This window comes from Jaculus jaculus, chromosome 8 (genome assembly GCF_020740685.1).
Source record: "Jaculus jaculus isolate mJacJac1 chromosome 8, mJacJac1.mat.Y.cur, whole genome shotgun sequence".
NCBI lineage: Eukaryota > Metazoa > Chordata > Mammalia > Rodentia > Dipodidae > Jaculus > Jaculus jaculus.
In genome coordinates, this window is record NC_059109.1 from 70,399,984 (window position 1) to 70,419,698 (window position 19,715).

Below are 19,715 nucleotides of genomic sequence, written 5' to 3' on the forward strand. Positions count from 1 at the left end.
TATGTGGTGAATTACATTTATCAGCTTCCATATGGTGAACCATCCCTGTATCCCTGGAATGAAACCTACTTAATGTAGGTGGAGGATGTTTTTGATGTGTTCTTGATTTAGTTTGTGAGAATCTTATTAAGAATCAGAATTTTTGTGCCTAAGTTCATTAGGGATATTGGTCTTTTTTGTTGTCCTTGTTAGGTCTCTGTCTGATTTAGGTATTAGAGTAATGCTGGCTTCATAGAGGGAGTTTGGGAGTTTTACTTTGGGAGAGGGAGTTTGAAAAGTGGTTTTAGTTCTTGAAAGAAGGTTTGGTATAAATCAGCAATGAATCCATCTGGCCATCGACATGTTTTGTTGGGAGTTTTTAAATTACTTTCTCAATTTAATTAGAAGTAATGAGTTTGTTTAGGTCTATGTGTTCTGGATTTAGTTTAGAAAGATGATATGAGTCAAGGAATTCAGCCATTTTTTCCAGGTTTTCCAATTTTATGAAATACAGGTTTTTCAAATATGCACTAATAGTTCTTCCAATTTCAGTGGTATCAGTTGTGACATATCCATTTTCATTTCTAATCTTACTGATTCGAATCTTCTTTTTTTTTTTTTTTGATCAGTTTGGCCAGTGGTTTATTCATGTTTATTTTTTCAAAGAACCATCTCTTTGTTTCATCAATGGTTTTGTTTTCTTTATTTCCAATTCATTGAGTTCTGCTTTGACCTTTATAATTTCTGTCTTGTGCTTTGGGGTTTGTACTATTCTTGTCTTTCTAGCACCTTTAAATGGATGCTTAAGTTATTCATTTGAGATCTCTGTTTTTGTAATGTAGGCATTTAGTGTTATAAATGTCTTTTTTAGAACTTCCTTCATTGTGTCCCATAAGTTTTGTTATATTGTATTTTTATTGTCATGCAGTTTGATAAATTATTGATTTCCTTTCTGACTTCTTCCACAACCCATTCATTGTTTAATGGTGAGATTTGTTCAGTCTCCAGGAGTTAGCATGTTTTCTGTTGACTTCTAGCTTTAATGCATTGTGTTCAGATATAATGCAGGAGATTATGTCAATTTTTATGAATTTGTGGAGACATTCTTCATGCCTTAATATATGGTCTATTTTGGAGAGGAATGTTGAGAAGAATGTGTATTCACTAGAATTAGAGGGGAAAGTTTGTTAGATGTCAGCTAATATCATTTGATTTATGCTTTAACTCCATTATTTCTCTGTTTAGTTTTTGCTTTGAGGATGTATTGATAATAATGAGGTATTAAAGTCTCTTATGATGGGCATGGTGGTGCATGCCTTTAATCAGGAGGCAGAGGTAGGAGGAGCACTATGAGTTTGAGGCCACCCTGAGACTACATAGTGAATTCCAGTTCAGCCTGGGCTATAGTGAGACCCTACCTCAAAAAAAAAAAAAAAGTCTCTTACTATTATTGTATTGGGATCTATATCTGCTTTATTGTCTAGTAAAATTTGCTTTATAAAATTAGGTGCAACTGTGTTTGTTAAATATAAGTTTATGATTGTAATATCTTCTTGTTGTATTTTTCTTTTAATGAGTATGAGGTGACCTTCTTTATATATTTTGATTACTTTTTGGTTTAAAGTTCATTTTGTCTGAAATCAGTCTAGCCACTCCTGCTTGTTTCTTGTTTCCGTTTGCTGGGGATATCTATTTCCATTCTTTCACACTTAAGTGGTGTTTATCTTTAATCATAAGGTGGGTTTCTTGGAGACAGCAAATGGATTGGTCCAGCTTTCTAATTGTAGAGTTGAGCCCATTAAAATTGAGAGTTATAATTGTCAGGTAATTTTGTCCTGTCTTAATGTGGATGTTGGTTCCTCTCTTAAGTGTGGAGTGTTCCATGCAGTATTCGCTGTACAGGTAGCTTGGTGCTCATGTAATCATACAGCTGCTTATATCATGAAAGATTTTCTTTCCCCTTTTATTAAGAGGGATAAGTTTGATAGGTACAATAGTTTGGGTTGGCAGACATGGCCATTTCACTTTTTAAATACTCCATCCAGATTATTCTGGTTTTAAGAGTTTCCACTGAAAGCCTGAGGTAATACTTATGGGCTTGTATATTGTGTATAATGAGCTGGTTTTCCCTTACAGCTTTTTTATGTTTAGTGTTTTGATTATTTTGTGAAATGGGCATCTCTTCTCTGGTCCTATTTGCTTTTCTGTGAACCTCCTATACCTGGATCAGTCTGGATTTTGTAAGGTTGAAAAAATATTCTTCAATAATTTTATTGAATATATATTCTCTATGTCCTTGACCCTTCATTTCTTCCCCTTCCTGTATGCCAATGATCCAAATATTTGGTTATTTTAAGATGTTCCAAAGTTCCCTTAGGTTCTGTTCACACCTTTTTTTTGTTTTGTTTTGTTTTTGAACTTCACAATGTTTTTGGAAACCCAGTCTAATTCTTCTGTCCTGTCCTTAAATTCAAAAATTCTGTCTTCCATGTGATCTACTCTATTGGTCAATCTTTCCTGGGAGCCTTTTAATAGGGTTATTTCACTTTTGTTTTCTGTTACTTTTTTTCAGCATTCCCATCTTTTGCTTAAATTCAATTTTAATTTCTTGGTTTGAATTTTTTTGTCTCTTAGAGTTTGTTCCTTCATTTAGATTTATCCTCATTGAGCTTGTTCCATTGGCCCATGAGTTCATTTATTGATTGATCCTCCTCAAATTCCTTTAGCCTTCTGTTGATCTCTTTGACTGTTTTCAGTTTTATTAAGCATTCCATGGAATATCGTTTTTTGATTCTCTTTGGTTTCCTTCAGCCATAAATTGAGTTGGTTTTTGTTGATTATCTTCCATTTCTTTCCTTTATCCTTTGAGTTCTTTTTGCCACCTTTTTTCCAATTTATTGAGCCAAACTTTGATTTGTAATTTGAATTCTTTTTGTCATTTTTCTTCCATTTCCTTCAGCCATTCTGATAGTTCCTGTTTGATTACTCTTCAACAAGTTTCTCCGCATTCCAACATCCATTTGCTCATGCTCTCATTAAGTTCATTTAAAATGCTTGCTGAAGGCTGGGGAGATGGCTTAGCAATTAGGCACTTGTTTTCAAAGACAAAGGACCTAGGTTCATTTCCCAGGACCCATGTAAGTGAGATTCAAAAGATGGTGCATGTGTCTCGTGTGTGTTTGCACTAGCAAGAGGCCCTGACACGACCATTCATAAAAAATAAATAAATATGTTTCCTATAAGGGTCTAGTGAAGGTTCAGCCATTTGGTCTGTCTTTTAGGAAAGAATTTTATGGTACCATTGCTGTTTGGGTCCAGGTTACTGTTTTCTACCCTTCGATGCCCTCCCCATCCATCCTATTGTCTACAAGAGGGCCTACACCTATCAAACTCTCTATCAAAAAAGTAATTGTTATCTCAACTTTCCAGGTGCTAACTTACTCTCCATTGGAGAATCTGCTTCTCTTTTTCAGATAGATGCAGATCCTAAGGAGAGAGCTGCCCCAACATACCTCAAAAGGGGCCCAACTGAAACTAAGGACAATTGGCGAAACAAGCAAGGGTGATGTTTTCCTGATGGACCAGATACCAGCACAAAGGGGAAGGAGACCAACACAGAGAAAAATCAACTCCTACCAAATCAGAGAGCCAGAGCCTCAGAGGCCCCCAACACCTCAGCACTGAAGCAGACCAAAAATGAACCCAACATGGCTCAGGGAAATTTTGTGGAAGAGGGGGCAGAAAGAATATCAGAGTCACATGTTGGGTCATGATATGCACAGACATTTATCGTACCAATAGCTGTGGGATAACTCCACAATGCACGACCCATTTACATCAACAAGAAGGGTCCAATGGGAGGGGGTAGATCATGGATGAGCCTAAACAATGGTACCAAACTGCCTGTATTTGCTGAAAAGAAAACTAATAAATTAAATTTAATAAATAAATAAATACTTGTGGAGTGAGTAGGCCAGATCTCCCTCTGCCCCCCCCCCTCCAGTTCCCTGGCCCCTGTCAGTTCTCCTACTGCTGGCTTGGGGCTGCATGGACCCTGCAACATTGCTGTGGAAGCAGGCTCCCTTGCTCCACCTTTCTGATTTCAGGGTCCCTGGGCCCCCAATTTCCAGATAGGCTGCTCCACAGCATGCAAGCACAGAGTGAGTTGGCCAGATCTCACTGTAGCCACCCCCTTCCTTTCAGTTCCCTATTCCCAGTCAGTTGCCCTGATGCTGACTTGGGGCTGCCTGGATCCTGAAAACTTGCAGAGGAAGCAGACCCCTTGCTCCATCTTCCTGATTGAAGGGCTCTATGGTCCCCAGTTCCTTGATCCCCTGCTCTGGAGAGTGTGCATACAGAGTGAGAAGGCCAGATCTTTCTGTTCCCCTGCTCCCAGTTCTCTGGGCCTAGTATGTTCCCCAGCTGCTGGCTTGAGGCTGCCTGGACCCTGCAAAATTTTTGCTGAAGTAGGCCCCTTGCTCCACCTTCCTAACTGAATGGCTCCTGGTTCCTCAACCCACAAATACACTGCTCTGGAGCGTGAATGTGTGAAATGAGTAGGCCAGAGGTCATGGTTGGTTCCCCACCTCCCAGGTTCTTGATTCCAATACTGTTGCTGTTGTCTTGGACTGCACTGTTCCCTGCATGTGAGCTACAGAAGCAGGCCTTCTGCTCTTGTTTCCTGATTGAGCTGGACCCTAGGTACCCAAAACCATATTCCTTGAACCAGAGGGTGAAGGAACTACAGCAGGAGCTGGCCTCTTGGCCCCTGCCCTCCAGCTTCCTGGATCCTGGTTCATCTGTGCCTTTGCAGGTATAAACCCATCATACACCAATCCAGTTCACATTTAAAAGTAAATACCCACTGAACATCCTACAAGGAAAAATACTTGCTTCTCTTCAATAGAATAAAATATTTCCCAAAGATGAGTAGACCACAACACCAAAAAAGAAAAAAGAAAAGAAAAGAAAAGAAAAAAGTCATAAAACTGAGAGATCTCCACCAAGGATGCCTAGTCCTACAATGGAAGCCTCCAATGAAATCATAGATAAATCAGTAGAAATTCAATCCCAAAATGAAAACACAGCCACCAATGTGACCCTGATCAAAAGAATTGTTGAACTGGAAGCAAACCATCAAATAATCAACAGTTACATCAATTAAACTGAGAAGAATCATTTCTTAAAGCACTTAGCTTTTTGTTGTTGTTCTTAGTTTTTTTTGTTTGTTTATTTGTTTGGTTTTTTTTGTTTTGTTTTACTGAGGTAGGGTTTCACTCTAGCTCAGGCTGACCTGGAATTCACTATGTAGACTCAAGGTGACCTTGAACTCACTGTGATCCTCCCAACTCTGCCTCCTGAGTGCTGGGATTAAAGGCATGCACCATCATGCCCAGCTGCACTTAACTTTTTACAGCAGGCTTAACTTAATTGAAGAAAAGCTTGGGTGATTCAAAAGAAATACAAATGAATTGAAGGTAAGTGAACAAATGGATGATCTCAATAACCAGTTGATTAAGCTTAATGAAGACTTGATCCAATGAAAGATTGAACTCCAGGAAGCATCAAGAAAATCAGAACTCTAACTGATATCATGCCTCAAATAAGAGATGGACTTGATGTAAAATAACACAACAGAAAACAAAAACCAAATAGAGCTGATAAAAACCTCTCTAGAAACCCTCATTAACAGAGTTACTCATGTGGAAAACAGAACTATGACCTGCAAGACAAGACAGAAGAAATTTATTGGGAAGCCAAACACTGCTAAGTTCAAAAAATCAAGTGGGGCTGGAGAGACAGCTAAGCTGTTAAGGTACTTCCCTGCAAAGTCAAAGGACCCAGGTTCAATTCCCTAGGACCCACATAAACCAGATGAACAAGGTGGTGCATGCATCTCGAGTTTATTTGTAGCAGCTGGAAGCACTGGCACTCTACTTTCTCTATACATCTGCCTCTTCCTCTCTCACAAATAAATAAATAAAAATAAAAACTACTTTTTAAAAAGTCAAGTTAACAGAAAGGAGAGAACTGTGGGATACCCTAAAATGAACAACATCAGGATAATGGGTATTCAAGAAGGAGAGGAAATCCAGGCCAGCCAGAGATATATAAAACATATTCAGAATTATTGAAGAAAAATTTCCCAATATCTCAAAAGAGAAGCCCATCCAGACCCAAAAATCCCACAGAAAACCAAACAGACAGTACCAAAGAAGAAACTATCCAAGACACATTATAATTAAAACTTAACAATGAAAATAAAGAAAGAAGGGCTACAGAAATGGCTTAGTGTGTAAGTGCTCGCCTGTAAAGCCCAAAGACCCAGGTTTGAGGCTCAATTTCCCAGGATTCATGTTAGCCAGATGCACAAGGGACGCACGCATCTGGAGTTGGTTCACAGTGTCTGGAGGCCCTGGCACACCTGTTCTCTCTCTCTCTTTCTCTCTCTGTTGCTCTCAAATAAATAAATAAAAAGAAACAACAACAAAAAGAAAATAAAGAAAGAATACTGAAAGAAGCAAGAGAGAAACAACTCACTACATACAAAGTCAAAAAAAAAAAAAAAAAACATGACACCATAAATTCAGAATTACCTCCGATTTCTCAGTGGAAACCCTGAAACCCAGAAGGGTCAGGAATTGAACACTTCAATGTCTGAAAATCTATGACTTCAAACCCAACCTACTGTATCCCTCATAATAGCTGGTGAAAGGAAATTTTTCCATGAAAAAGGTCAATTCTATGGTTATATGAAAACAAACCTACACGTACAAAGAATACTTTAGGGAATATTCCACACAGAAGAGTCAAATGACCAATCTCAAGAGCCTACAAGAAGAAGATCACAATAACCAAAACTAGACCAGGCTCAAAAAAATGCAAAACACAAGAAAGCACCAAACCCCATAAAGCACCCCATCATGGCAAGGATTAAGTTGAGCCTCAAAGTTATAATCTTAAACATTAATGGTCTTAACTCACTCATCAAAAGACGTGGTGGTACACGCCTTTAATCCTAGCACTTGGGAGGCAGAGGTAGTAGGATCACCACCATAAGTTTGAGGCCACCCTGAGACTGTGTAGTCAATTCCAGATCGGCCTGGGTGAGAGCAAGACCCTACTTCAAAAAAACAAAACAAACAAACAGCAACAAAAAAGACACAACATAACAAGGTGGATCAAAAACATAGACCCTTCTATTGGCTGTCTTCAAGAAACCCACCTCACTACTAAAGACAGAAACCTTCTCAGAATGAAAGGCTAGAAAATGATATTATAAGCAAATGAAAATAATAAATAGGCAGGTGTCACTATATTAATATCTGATAAAATAGACTTCAAACCAAAAGTAATCAAAAAAGACAAAGAAGTCCACTCATCAAGGGAACAATCCATGGGGATATCACAGTCATAAAATACATATGTGCCAAAAACAGGTGCACCAGTTGTTTTTGTTTTAATCTACTTGACAAGTCAGTAGTAAATAGCAACACCATCATAGTTGGAGACTTCAATATTCCACCATTATCAATAGATAGCTCATCCAAGCAGAAAATCAACAGGGAACTAATAGACCTAAGCAACACCATAGATCAAGTAGACCTAACAGACACCTAGAGGACATTCCACCCCAACTCTACAGAATACTACAGAATACACATTCTTCTCAGCAGCCCACAGAAAGAACAGACCACATAGACCATAAAGCATGCCTCCATAAATTCAGAAAAACTGAAGTAACTTCCTGAATCATATCAGATCACAATACTTTAAAACTAGAAATTAATAAGAAACATAGCAGGTACTACACTACCTCCTGGAGACTGAAAAACACATCTTACACAATGAATGGATTGGGGAAGAAATCAAAAAGAAATTATAACATTCAAAATTGAATGATAATGAAAACACAGCTCATCAAAACTTATGAGACACAATGAAGGCAGTCTTAAGGGGAAAATTCATAGTGCTAAGTGCCTGAATACCAAAGACATAGAGATCCCAAATTAATAACCTAATGGTTCACTTAACAGCATTGAAAGAACAAGAAGAATCCAACCCTAACAGTTCCAGGCAGAAAGAAATAATCAAGATCAAAGCAGAGAGTTCCAGTTAAGATGGCATCTACCTAACAATGCTTCAGGTCCTGGGGTAATACCAGGCAAGATCTGTAGCATTCCAGGGTCAGCAGATCCTAGCAGACCTCCAGTGGGAGGACATAGAGGAGCAAAGTAAGGAATATTCTGATTTTCATGCTCTTACATAACCTACTAGACCTCCAGACCCCTCAATCACCCATACCAGCCACTGCACCCTGGGCCAGGCTCTCTCCTATGCTACCTGTGTGCTCTGTAGATTGAGGCCCAAGTACCTCTCACCTTTTCCTCCTCCAAACAGGTCATTGCCCTCACCCACCTTTCCACCCTCCCCCTCCCCCACCAGGACCATGCTGACTCCTGACAATCCTTGCTCCTGCTGCTGGGACTGTGCCATCTCCTAATTCCCCTCCCTTCCTGCCACCAAGACCATGCCATCTCCAGACTCCTTTCCCTTCCTACCACCAGGTCCATGCCAACTCCAGACTCCCCTCCCTTCCTGCCACCAGGACCATGTCACTTACTGACTCCACTCCACACCACCTGGACCATGCTGTCTCCTGATTCCCCACCACCACAACCAGGACATCACCATCTCCTCCTCTCCACCACTAGGAATACACAGTCTTCCAACTCCCCTACCCACCATCAGGACCATGCCATCTCCTACCCACCTGCCCACCACTAAGACCTTGCCATCTCCAATCTCATATCCATCTCCTCTCCCCACCCGAACTGGGACCATGATGACCCCTCCCACCTGAGAAGACAAGCCCCTGTGCCACCCCCATTCCCAATGCTGGTAGTAAGCACCAATTCAGAATGGCTGGTCCACATAGCCCTTCACAATCTGCACATCCCTATAAACAAAGCCATCAACATCCTATTCTAGTCAAACATAAAGGGGAACAATCACTGACAACACTACAAGGGTAAACTACAGTATCCTCCTGAATCAAATAAGCATTGCCTAGCCTCACAATAGAAGTCTTTAATAAAAACATAGAAGAAGCAACAGAATCAGAACCCTAAGATAAAGACACAAGATATGTGACCCTGACCAAGCAAATAACAGAACTTGCAGAAAATCAACAAAAGAGGAACAATTATAGGAATGCTATCCTCACTAGGTTGGACCTAATTGAAAAAAAACTGAGAGACATCAAAAGAGAGTTAAGTGATCTAAAAGTGAGTCAAAATACAGAGGACTTAAATAATAATATGGCTAAGTTCAATGAAGACATAAATAAATGCAATGATAAATTCCAATACACATTAAGAAAATTTTTTTAAAATGACCTGAAAAGGGAACTCACCAAAGGTATGGGTACTATTCAGGAAAAGGTAATAGAAAATAGAAACCAAATTGAACAAATCCAAACCTCTCTAGATGCCCTTAAGAACAGAATCAGTTATGAGGAGGACAGAGCATCAGAACGGGAAGACAAGAGAGAACAAAGAGTTCATGGATCCAAAAACTTAAATAAGTTCAAACATTTTGTGAACAGAACATGAGGAAACTGTGGGATACTATTAATCATACCAACATTTGGATCATGGGTGTACCAGAAGGAGAAGAAATTCAGACCAAAAGTATGGAGAACTTATTTCCTGCCCTCTCAAAAGAGAGTCCCATCAAGTTACAAGAAGCTAACAGAACTCCAAATAGACTGGACCAAAGGAGAAACTTTCCAAGACATATTATCATTGTGACTCTAAACAATGAAACAAAGGGAGAGTCCTAAAAGCAACAAGAAAGAAACAACACATTACATATAAAGGTAATCCTATCAGAATTACCTCAGATTTCTCAATGGAAACCCTGAAAGCCAGAAGGGCCTGGAATTAAATGCTACAAAGTCTAAAAACCTATGGCATCCAACCCAAACCACTGTACCCTGTGAGAATGTCCCTCGTAAAAGATAGTGAAAAAAAAATTCTGTGACAAAAGTCAGCTCTACAGCTATATGAACACAAAGACAAGCTACAGAAAGGACTTCAAGAAATTCTACACACAGAAGAATCAGATAACCAATCTCAAAAGCTTACAAAAAGCAGACCACAATAACCAAACCCAGAGAGGCCTCAAAAAAACAACAAAGTCCAAGAAAACAAAACTACATAAAGCACCACAATATAATAGGGATTAAATCAAACCTCAAAGTTATTACTATAAATATTATTGGCCTTAATTCACCCATCAAGAGACACAAATTAACAGAGTGGATCAGAAAAATGGACCCCTCAAACTGATTTGTCTTCAAGAAACCCACCTCACCACTAAAGACAACACCTCCTCAGGGTGAAAGGGTAGAAAATTATATTCCAATTGAACAGAAATAATGAACAAGCAGGCATTATTATACTGATATTGGATAAAATAGACTTCAAACAAAAGTAATCAAAATAGACAAAGAGGTCACTTCTTACTCATCAAGATAATGATCCAACAAGAGGGTATCACAATCATCAATCTATATGCACCAAACACAGATGCCCCACATTCATGAAACAAAAACTACTTGACAACAAAACAGAAATAAACACCAACACCATCATAGTTGGGGACTTCAGTACTCCACTATCATCAATAGACAGATCATCCAAACAGAAAATCAACAGGGAAGTAACAGAGCTCAACAATACTGTAGATCAACTATCCCTAATGGACATCTACAGAACATTCTACCCAAAATCCACAAAATCCACATTCTTCTAGCATCATATGCTAGGACATAAAGCCTGTCTCCATATATTCAGGAAAACTGATATAATTTCCTGCATGATATCAGATCACAATGTTGTAAAGCTAGAAATTAACAATAAGAGATGCACCAGGAAGTCCATCAGCTCCTGGAGATCAAAAAACATGCTTTTAAACAATAAATGGGTAATGGATGAAATCAAAAAGGAAATTGTAAAATTTTATTGAATTGAATGATAATGAGAACACAAAGTACCCAAGTGTATGAGACACAATGAAGGCTGTCCTTAGGAGAAAATTCACAGCACTAAATGCCTTCATAACAAAGACAGAGAGATCTCAAATCAATAACCTAACTATCCATCTAAAGGCATTGAAGAAACAAAAAGAATCCAATGCAAAAAGCTCCATACAGAAAAGAATAATCACAATCAGAATAGAAATTAATAATTTGGAAAATTTTTAAAAAAACTTCAAAAATTGATGAAACAAAAAGCTGGTTCTTTGAAAAAATAAAAATTGACAACCCCCCCCCCCAGCCAATTTGATCAAGTGAAAAAAAGAGATGATTCAAATTAACAAAATTAGAAATGAAAAAGGTGAGGTCCTAAAAGACATAAGTGAAATTGGAAGAACGATCAAGACTTACTTCCAAAACCTCTACTCCAAAAAACTGGACAATCTGGAAGAAATGGATAAATTCCTGGACACATACCATTTACAAAAACAAAACCCAGAGCATATAAATCTCCTAAACAAACTTATAACACCCACTAGGATTGAAAACATAATCAAAAACCTCCCCAAAAAGAAAAGTCAAGGACCAGATGACATCTCAGCTGAATTCTATCAAATCTTCATGAAAGAACTAAAGCCGATTTTCTTCAATCTGTTCCATAAAATTAGAGAACAGGAAAAGTACCCCAACTCCTTTTAGGACCAGGAAAAGCACCCTAACTCTTTTTTAGCATTACCCTAATACCAAAAACAGACAGAAATACAAAAAGAAAAGAAAACTACAGGAGGATATCCATGATGAACTTAGATGCAAAGATCCTGAACAAAATCCTCACAAATTGAATTCAACACCACATCAAATGCCTTCTCCAACTTGATTAAGTAGGCCTTACCCCAGAAACACAGGGTTGTTTCAACATATGGAAATCTTTCAACATAAAAAAAAATACCACAAAAATAAACTTAATCACAAAAATCACATGATCATTTCAATAGACGCAGAGAAGGCCTTTGACAAAATACAACATCATTTCATGATCAAAACATTGGAGAGAATAGACATGGATGGATTATGTATGAATGTAATAAAGGCTATATATAAAGCACCTAAAGCCCAACTAATACTTAAGACTCAAGGAATTCCAATTGAGATAGGGAAGATAATAGGGGTGCCCACTCTCACCACTGCTCTTCAACATAGTGCTAGAAGTCCTAGCCCAAGCAATAAGACAGGAGAAAGAAATAAAAGAGATGCAAATTGGAAAGGATGAAGTCAAGTCAGCCCTACATGCAGACAGCATGATCCTATACATAAGTGATCCGAGAGCCTCCATCTCAAAACCCCCAATGGTGATTAATTCCTTCACCAAAATAGCAGGATAAAAAGCCAGCACACAAAAATCAGTAGACTTTCTATATGTAAAGGACAAATATACAGAAAATAAATTAGTGACACAGTCCTATTTTCAATAGAAAAAAAAAAAACACCTTGGAATAACACTAACAAAGGTTGTAAAAAACATATAATGAAAATGTAAAAGCACTCAAGAAACAAATTGAGGATAACTTGAGAAAATAGAAAGACCTCCCATGCTCCTGAATAGACTGAATTAACATTGTGAAAATGGCAATCCTACCTAAAGCAATGTACAGATTTAATGCACTACCAATAAAAACCCCAGCAGCATTCTTCACAGAGATAGTAAAAATGACCTCTAAATTCATATGGAATAAACATATTCTCAGCAAAAGAAACACCTCTGGAGGAATCACCATACCTGATCTAAAGCTATACTTCAAAGCCATAGTAATAAAAACAGCATGGTAATGGCATAAAAACGGGAATATAGACCAATGCAACAGAAGTGAAGAGCCAGACTTTAGGTCAAGTAACTTGATCTTCAATAAAGGCCCCAATGATATATCCTGGAGAAAAGACTGTGTCTTCATCACATAATGCTGGACAAACTGGATAACCATATGCAGAAAAAACAAAACTAGACCCAAACATCTTGTCATGCAAAAAAATCAAGTCCAAATGAATCAAAGGACTCAATATAAGACCTAAAAGCCTGCTACTAATGGGAGAAAAAAAGTAGGAGGAACTTCCTGAGCAAAAGCCCAGTGCATCAGATCAGGAACTTAATCACTCAAACAGTGGGAACCCATGAAGCTGAAAAGTTTTCACACAGAGAAGCATAGAAGAAGCAGAGTCAATAGATTACCCACAGAAAGGGAAAAAATTTTTTCTGGATATTCAACCAACAGGGGCCTAATATCTAGAATCTACAAAGAACTTAAAAACCTAAACAAAATGTCAAACAACCCACTCACAAAATGGGAGGAGAAGTGAATAGAGAGTTCTCAGAGGAAGAAATACAAATGGCAAACACACACTTAAAAAAATTTCCATCATCCATAACCATCAAGGAAATGCAAATAAACCAACTATGAGATTCCACCTTACCCAGTAAGGATATCAAATGTTTAAAAATCAAATGAGGGCTGGAGAGATGGCTTAGTGGTTAAGCGCTTGCCTATGAAGCCTAAGGACCCCGGTTCGAGGCTCGGTTCCCCAGGTCCCACGTTAGCCAGATACACAAGGGGGCGCACGTGTCTGGAGTTCGTTTGCAGAGGCTGGAAGCCCTGGCGCGCCCATTCTCTCTCTCTCCCTCTATCTGTCTTTCTCTCTGTGTCTGTCACTCTCAAACAAATAAATTAAAAAATTTAAAAATTTAAAAAAAAAAATCAAATGAAAGCAAATGTTGGTGAGGATTTGGAGAAATAGGAACCCTCATTCACTGTTGGTGGGAATGTAAGCTGGTACAACCACTATGGAAATCAATATGGAGATTCCTAAAAGGATGACTGTAGAGTTACAAAAAGACCCAGTTATTCTCTTACTGGGCATTTACCCTCAAAGCTCCTGGCCTCAGTTCAGAGATATTTGCTCAACCATGTTTATAGCTGTTCAATTCATAATAGCTAAGAACTAGAATCAACTCAGGTGCCCATCATTGGACGAATAGATAACCAAGATGTAGTATATCTACATGATGGAATTCTACTCAGCAGTAAGAAAAAATGATAGAACAAAATTTGTAGAAAAAAAACTGGTCGAACTTGGAACAGATCAACTGAGCGAAGTCACACAGTCACAGAAAAGCAATCATTGTTTGGTCTCACTCATCTGCAGTTCCTAAGTGGTTCCTAACTTGGATCAGCCCAGGTTGCTGACATGCCTGATAAGCATCTGGGGCCTGAACAGTATGGAGAGTAGGGCTTGAGGGAAGGAAGGGTGGAAGAAACACAAATATGGACCCAGATTAAACTGCTACCAAAGAAACCTATATCCTAGAAGATAGACTAAATGGTTGAACCCTCAAAAGGACCTTAGGGGGAGCACCTGAATTGAAGGGCCCTGGACAGTGTGAGATGAAACCTGACCTTAAATTTCTCCCGTTTTTTTCATTCTTTCTTTTTATTTTTTCTTATACCTTGGTGCTGACCTTATCTCCAAGTTCCATGACATAGTAAGCACCCACAATGAGCTATTGACCAGAGAGACCTACAAAGTTTCCCAAAATAAGACGGACTTCTGTCAGAGTACATTGCCCACCAGAGGTAAATGGTAAGACCCTACTGCTAAATAAACCATATGCTGTTGGCAAGGGACAAGGAGAGAACTGGCTGGATTCTAGACAGTATTAACAGACAGTTAGCCTGTCTAGTACTGTAAGGCACTACATGAGCTACTGGGGGAAAGTGTCCAACATCTGTCTGAGCAACTCAAAGTCTAAACTACACAGAAGCAAACAACCTGAAGTGATGTTCACACAAGTGCAATAGTGGCACACAGCCATGGTGGGTAACCAACTGTTCTTAGATTAGCTAATAGATCTGTTCAGTGGAAGGGAACCCATTTCTGGAACTGGAAAACAAGTCAGAAGCATGAACAAATACTGATTTTGCTTTCCAATATTAAGGTCCCACTAATCTTGGGCTATAAGAGGGTGTACACCCATAAAATTCTCTCTAAATTAATAATTGTTATCTCATTGAACCTGTGCAGAGTTCACTCTCCATTAGAGAATCTGCTTCTCTTTTTTAGATGGGAGCAGGACCTGGGGAGATAACCTATCCATCACACTTCATCCAAGCCCCTGCTGAAACCACAGAGGAACTGGGGAAACAAGTAAGAATTTTGCTTTATCAGTGAACCTGATATTAGTACAAGGGTGAAGTAGATAGACACTGAGGAAACTCAACACCTACCAAAGCATAGATCCAGAGGCTCCTAATGATCCCATCAATGAAGTAGACTTAAAACACACCCAACGTGACTCAGGGAATTTTGCAGAAGAGAGGTGGAAAGATTTTTAGAGCTGCAAGTTGGGACATCATGCACAGAGACATTGACTCTCCCCCATAACTGACTGCTGCCCACCAGAATGCATGGCCCACAGTCCTCATGGGGATGACCTTCATTGCCAGTGAGGAGGACCCCTTCAGAAAAGGGGCAAGTATGAGGGAAATATGTGGTGTTGACATACTAAGTATGTCCATAACTAATAAAAATAAATTTTAAAAATCAGAGCAGAAATTAGTGAACTAGAAACTAAGAAAATAATTTTTTAAATCATTGAAATGAAGACCTGGTTCCTTGAAAAAATAAACAAGATTGATAAACCCCTGGCCAAATTGATCAAGCGAAAAAAGAAAAGTCTCTAATTAACAAAATCAGAAATGAAAAAGGATAAATCACAGCAGACATCAATGAAATTGGAAGAATCATCAGAGCATACTTCTGAAACCTCTACTCCACAAAATTGAATAATCCGGAAGAAATGGATGAATTCCTAGCCACATACCACCTACCAAACTAAACTCAGAGAAGACTAATCTCCTAAACAAACCTATCACTTCCATGGAGACTGAATAGTCAAAAACCTCCCCAAAAAGAAAAGTCCAGGCCCAGATGGCTTCTCAGCTGAATTCCATCAAACCTTCATTGAAGAACTGAAAACAATTTTTCTAAAATTATTGCACATAATTGGATAGAATGGGAATCCTCCCCAACTCCTTTCATGAAGGTGTCATCACCCCATTACCAAAACCAGACAGAGATACAAAAAACTAAAACTATAAGCCTACAGCCCTAATTAATTTAGATGCAAAGATTGTGAACAAAATCCTGACAAACCAAACTCATCAACATATCAAAAGCATTGTCCACCTTGATCAAGTAGGCTTTATCCCAGGATGTAGAGATGGTTCAGCATACACAAATTAGTCAACATAATACACGACATAAATAAACTTAACCATCAGAACCACATGATCATCTCAATTGATACAGAGAAGGCCTTTGACAAAATACAGCATCACTTCATGATAAAAATTCTGGAAAGAATAGGTATGAAGGGTTTATATCTCAACATAATGAAGGCTATATATAAAGCACCCAAAGCCCAAATAATACTTAATGGGGAAAGATCCAAGGAGTTCCCATTGAGATTGTGAACAAGACAGGGGTGCCCAGTCTCATCACTACTCTCAACATACTAGGAGTCCTAGCCCAAACACTAAGACAGGAGGAAGATGTAAAAGGGATACAAATTGAAAAGGAAAAAGTTGAGTTAGCCCTATTTGGAAATGATATGATCCTATACATAAGTGACCCAAAACTCTCCATCTCAAAACTTCTAAAGGTGATTAATTCTTTTGTAAAGAGCAGAATACAAAATCAACACACACACACACACACACACACACACACACACACACACATCAATAACCATTTCTAAATGTCATGTACAAATATATGGTGAAAGAAATCAATGAGGCTCTCCCATTTTCAATAGAAACAGAAAAATTAAATACCTTGGAAAAACACTAGCCAAGGATGTAAACAAAGTATATAATGACAATAGAAAAAAAACTCAAGAAAGAAATTGAGGAGTACTTGAGAAGATGGAAAGCCTTCCCATGCTCCTGGATGATAGGTAGAATTAATATTATGAAAATGGCAATTCTATCAGAAGCAATATATAGAACTAATGCATTGCCAATAAAATTTTCCAGCAGCATTCCTCACAAAGATAGAAACATTATCTCAAAATTTATGTTAAATGGTATCCTCAGCAAAAGAAACACCTCTGGGGCTGGAGAGATGGCTTAGCCGTTAAGCATTTGCCTGTAAAGCCTAAGGATCCTGGTTTGAGGCTCGATTTTCCAGGACCTAAGTTAGCCAGATGCTCAAGGGGGCACATGAGTGTGGAGTTTGTTTGCAGTGGCTGGAGACCCTGGTGTGTGCATTTTCCCTCTCCCTCTATCTGCCTCTTTCTCTCTCTGTATGTTGCTCTCAAATAAATAAATAAAATAAAAAATTTTTTAAATTTAAAAAAAGAAACACCTCTGGAGGTATTACCATACCCAATCTAAAGCTATATTACAAAGCCATAGTTACAAAAACAGCATGGTACTGGCATAAAAACAAAACATAGGCCAATGGAACAGAATTAAAGACCCAGACCTTAGGTCAAGTAACTGCAACTACCTTGTCTTTGACAAAGGTGCCAATAAAGTAGATTGGAGAAAACATGGCATCTTCAACAAATGGTGCTGGGAAATTTGGATAACCATATGTAGAAAAATGAAACTAGACCTTTTCAGCTCTCCATACACAAAACTCAAATCCAAACAGATTAAAGACCTCAATATAAGACCTGAAACTCTTCTCCTACTTGAAGAAAAAATAGGAGGAATTCTCCACAATATAGGAGAGTGGAAAGACTTCCTGATCAAAACTCCTGTCGTCCAGGAAATTAAACAATCACTCAGCCAATAGGATCTTATGAAGTTAAAAAGCTTTTGCACAGGGGTCTTCCCCACAGCCCCAGGAATATGACACTGGGGGGCTGCCCTGTGAGTTACCTGCTGCTTTGTGGCCAGGCGGCTCTGCTGCTGGGGTACCTGCTGCTGCTGCACTGTCTCCCCGGGCCACTGGTACAAGGTCACTGCTAAGCTGGAGCTCACCTCCACCAGCACTTCTCACCCTGACAGTGCTTTGGATACCTGGAGCTGGGAATGTGGCGACCCCCACTCTCTGGTCATCCTCTGCTCCTACCTGCCTGATGAGTTCAAAGACTGTGAGGAACCTGTGGATCATGCAGGAAACATGACTGCATCCCAAGAACTTGGTCATGGTTGCCTTAAGTTTGGGGGTCAAGCCTACAGTGATGTGGAACACACTGCAGTTCAGTGCTGGGCCCTAGATGGAATGGAATGTGCCAGTCCCAGGACCTTCCTACGAAAGAATAAATCTTGTATAAAATACACAGGACACTACCTCATAACCACCATTACTCTACTCATTCCTGGGCTGCTTTGTGGTGGATGGTTTCTGCTTGGGACATACTGGCACAGCCCTTGGGAAGCTGCTGACACTTGGAGGACCTGGAATCTGGTGGTTTGTTGACCTCATTTTGCTCATCACGGGAGGGCTGATGCCGAGTGACAGCAGCAACTGGTGCAAGGTCTACTAAACAGTGCGACTGTTGTACACCAGGGGCGAGTGAGTACTGGACTGCTTGACTGGTCACTAAGGGAAGAATGCTTGGAACATCACTTTTGTATCTGGAAAGAAAGGGTTTCTTTAAAAAAAATTCTTTGGACTCTGGATTTTCAACCCAAATTTTACTTTGCAGACTAAACAAGCAAATAGTATTGTGGGAGTCCAACTTAACTTTTTCCTGTGTGCATACTAGAAATGATGGTGTCTAATGCCCTGCAGATCATTTTCCTGGCTCTTTTTCTGTACATTGCTGTATCTTAGTCCTGAAAATCAGGCGACCCAACAGCATAAACAAGGGAATGTGCTTATCCTTAAGCCTTTCATGACTTTGAATCTCAATACAGAGAAGACCAGAAGCTGAGCCAATGAAAACTTTCAGTGGATGTCCATGTGAATGTAGATTTTAATGCACATCATAATTCTGACTTTCTTTAGAAATTTAAATTTAAATTGCAGGGCTGGAGGGATGGCTTAACAGTTAAACTGTTTGCCTGCAAAGCCAAAGAACCCAGATTAGATTCCCCAGGACCCACAGTAGCCACATGCACAAGAGACACACATGTCTGGAGTTCATTTGCAGTGGCAGGAGGCCTTGGCACGCCCATTTTCCCTCTCTGTCTCTCTCTCTCCTCCTTTCTTGGTCAAATAAATAAATATATTAAATTTAAGTTGCAGAATAAAAAAAAAAGCTTTTGCATAAACATACCATAGAGCCAATAGACTACCTGCTAAATGGAAGAAATTTTTCACCAGCTATACAACTGACAGAATCTACAAATAACTCAAAAACCTAAACAATAAAAAACTGAATAGGGAGTTTTCAGGGAAAGAAATTCAAATGGCTAACATACACTTAAGAAAATGTTCAAGCTGGGTGTGGTGGTTGCACATGACTTTAATCCCAGCATTTAGGATGCAGAGGTAGGAGATTCACCATGAATTCAAGGCCACCCTGAGAGTACGTAGTGGGTTGCAGGTCATCCTGGGTCAGAGTGAGACCCTACCTCAAAAAAAAAAAAAAAAGAACAAAAATGTTCAACATCCCTAACCATCAGGAAAATGTGAATTAAAATAACTATGAGATTCCACCTTTCTTCAGTAAGGATAGCAATCATTAAAA

At 39.0% G+C, this 19,715-nt stretch overlaps 1 pseudogene; it reads left to right on the forward strand.

Moving 5' to 3' along the window:
• Positions 1–17,925: 17,925 nt before the first annotated feature.
• LOC101609055 lies at positions 17,926–18,566 on the forward strand (annotated as a pseudogene).
• The last annotated feature ends 1,149 nt before the right edge of the window (positions 18,567–19,715 follow it).